Source organism: Artemia sp. Qi Xiang Cuo, chromosome 15 (assembly GCF_049724085.1).
Source record: "Artemia sp. Qi Xiang Cuo chromosome 15, ASM4972408v1, whole genome shotgun sequence".
Taxonomy (NCBI): Eukaryota; Metazoa; Arthropoda; class Branchiopoda; order Anostraca; family Artemiidae; genus Artemia; species Artemia sp. Qi Xiang Cuo.
The window spans coordinates 8,075,853-8,079,184 of NC_142808.1; the positions used below are offsets into that span (position 1 = coordinate 8,075,853).

The following is a 3,332-nucleotide window of genomic DNA, read 5'->3' on the forward strand; positions in this document are numbered from 1 at the left end:
GCATAAATTATAAACAAAGGAAGAAAATACGGAAAAAAAGAAAAAAAAAATAGCAAAAGGGAGCAACAAAATTGTACAAAAAGGAAGGAAAAACAAAAAAGACAACAATTAATTAGCAAGAAAAAAACTTTAGAAAAAGAGAACAGCAAAAATTATAAAAAAGGAAGAGAATACAGAAAAAAACTATGTAGTAATAGTGCTGTCACTGGTAAAATTGGTCACGGTAAATTGAGCATTTTACGTATTTTAAAGTAATATTACGGACCCCCGTAAAATTGGTATTTTACCTATTTTACGCAATTTACGCATTTTACCTATTTTATCGGTAATTTACGTATTTTACTGACATATTTTACGACGGCTTACAATTTTCATAGCACAAAAGTGCGTAGAAGCTAGCAGAAAAAGGATTGAATATGATTTTGTTTTGTGTATAGCTGTGTTTCCCGGTTTAAAAGGCGGTTTGTCTGACTTAGATCTTTTATTATCAGAACGATAAAGTGTACTATAGTCAGGTAATTATAACTTTAAAATGGTGAAATATTAGCTGTAATAAAATTAAATTAGTTCTGTGAAGTGTAAAAGATAATAAGGACAACAAGCAGGATTGAAATATGACAAATAAGAACAAATAATACAACTAAATAGCCGTGAGAAATGAGAGTAATGTCAGCCAGCAGAAAAAAAAGAAGCGAAAATGATAGATGTAGATATTTCGTCGGGGACTTCCCTCAAGCCGTCTTCAGTTCTCAAAAAAAGAAGGAAGACTAACCTTTTGAATTAACTGCAACCCAGCAGAAGAAAGACTGAATCAAACTAACCAAAAAACCAAGCCAGAATAAATGAAATACTATTCACCAATTAGACTGGGCGAGAATTCTCTGCTTGGTGATTGACTTAGGTTGTCTATTGATCACATTTTCACTAAAAGTGTGCTCAGATGATCTTAAATTAAAATGAAGAGAAATGTTATTCGGATCATTCAATTTTAAGTTATTGTCCATTGGGTTTATAGAAATATCTCCAGTATCTCTACTTAAAGCAAGGTCTCTATTAATGAATTTTTCTTAATTTTAATTGCCTTCCTAAAAGAATGTGGGAAGCCGTTCGCTTCAAATGCAAAAGTTGCCTCATGAAAAAGAACAACATGTTCTGGATTTTCAAAAATGAGGATTTTCATTCTGGATTTTCATTTTTATTTTAAATTTCACATCTCGGGGAAATCTTGTATTCATGTCGTATTTTCCCCAGAAGCTGGCGAAGCCCCCCCCCCCCCCCCCCCTGGAAAATAGTCGCACGGAATATCCCCTTCCCCCGTGGAAAATTGCCCCCTATTTCCCCTTGAATAATTCCAGATAATCATTAGAGGGGAAATTGAAATCTCTACTCTCTTGTTTAAGTCAGGGACAATCGTATTACATTACTTATGGTAAAGAACCATAAGGGTTCAATTTAATAATATTTGTTCGTATATTTTCCCAGAGGCACTTCATGTTGAACGGGTGGTCGAATTAGCTTTGGAGGGGGCTTAGTCAATTGGAAATCGAAAGTTCCAGTCCCCTTTTCTAAGATTAAGCCTCCTTTTCAACCTCCTTGTTACTACCGAATCACTTGTTACTGACTGCAGTGACTAAAAGAAATTCTTATTCTAGTTCAACGGCCCTTGCGTTTCAGCAGTTGTTTAGAAAGAATCTTCAGATAATTAAAGAAATAACTCTAAGGGAGAGACGATAAAAGGGTGGAGGTAGAAATTGTTAAATAATCCTCAGGGCCGTATCGATGACTTTTTTTTGGGGGGGGGGGCTTTGAAACAGGCACGGTCACCTGAATCAGAATCTAATTATGAAAGAGAGGAGTAACACTATGTTACGTATTATACGTAACAAGATGACTATGTTACGTATTAACGTATAATACGTATTATACGTATTATACGTAACAAGATTTGCAAGCAAATCTTGTTGATAACAGTCTTAATGACTGTGAAAGTGACTGAATATTCCGCTCTTATGATCCAGTGCTTTGTTAATCAAAGTCATCAAAGTGCCACAAACCTCATTTTTAATTGCATTCGGTACTTTTACAAATAAATAAAAGATTAGATATATATGATATGAGGAATGTGGATGAATACGGCTATTGAAATATGCAAGGCTGCTAAGGTAACATTTCTTAGGTTTAAATATAGAAAAAAATAACTAATATGATTTTACTCCCAAATAATGGTAAATTCAATTGATTTATTTTAATTTTTTATTCATATTTTTTTTACAAAATAGATGTCCGAAATCAGGCACTGTCCAATTACTGAGGTATTACCCTAGGCATAAGTTTACCAGAGGGATAAACTAGACAGTTAATTAAATTGATAAACTACATGAAGGAGCTTTAGCTTTTTTAAGTCAAAGAAAATCAGAATCATTAAAAATTTCATTAAAAGTTGTAAGTGATACTTAAAAGGAAATGCTCAACTGGACCTGTAGCTACGGGGCAACTCCAAAACACCAATTTGACCCTTTATTTCCCAGAGAGTACCTTATTTTAGCAATTTTACCTTATTTTACCAATTTTACCTTATTTTACCAATTTTTTATTTTAAGGTAATCTTGCAACACTAATTAGAGAAACATCTATTAGCAAAAGGCAATAGCAAAAATAGAGAAAAATCAACTAACAAAATAAAACTTAGCAAAATGGAGCAGCAGAAATTATAAAAAAGAAAAAAAAAGAAAAAAAAATCTATTTACAAAAGGGAACAGCAAAAATAATAACGAAAAGGAAGAAAACACAAAAAAAAATCTACTACCAAAAAAACTATTAGCAAAAGGGATCAGCAAAAATTAAAAAAAGAAGAAAAGACAGAAAACAAGAAAAAATCTCATTAGAAAAAAAAACTATTAGCAAAAGGGAACAAAAGAAATTGTAAAAAGGGAAGGAAAAACAGAAAAAATGAAAAACATATTAGCCAAAAAACTATTAGAAAAAGGGAACAACAAAATTACAAAAAAAGGAAAAAATACAGAAAAAAATCTATTAGCAAAAGGGAACACGGAAAATTTATATAAAAAAAAGGAAGAAAAAACAGAGAAAAAGGAAAAAATTATTAGAAAAAAGCGGTTAGCACAAGAAAACAGCAAATATAATACCAAAAGGAAGAAAATATAGAGAAAAATTGACAAAAAAATGAGCTCACCCTTTCATAATAATGTAAATACTTTTTAAGAGCCTCTCTGGCTTGCACATGAGCTGATTCATTGGCAATGTTGGTTTTTCTTTGTATCTTGAGCATTCATAATATTCAGATCCATGAGACTTCCAGTCTCCTAAGCACA

The 3,332-nt window shown here is 32.0% G+C and overlaps 1 protein-coding gene across 1 annotated transcript in view; it reads right to left on the bottom strand.

Annotated features, from left to right (window-relative positions):
- The window catches only part of LOC148943287 (putative E3 ubiquitin-protein ligase ariadne-2), a 13,956-nt gene extending 10,624 nt beyond the window's left edge, over window positions 1–3,332 (bottom strand). Inside the window, exon 1 of the mRNA XM_089100919.1 lies at window positions 3,194–3,332. The gene's annotated coding sequence lies outside the window, so the exon portion shown is untranslated. The remainder of the gene's footprint in view (window positions 1–3,193) is intronic.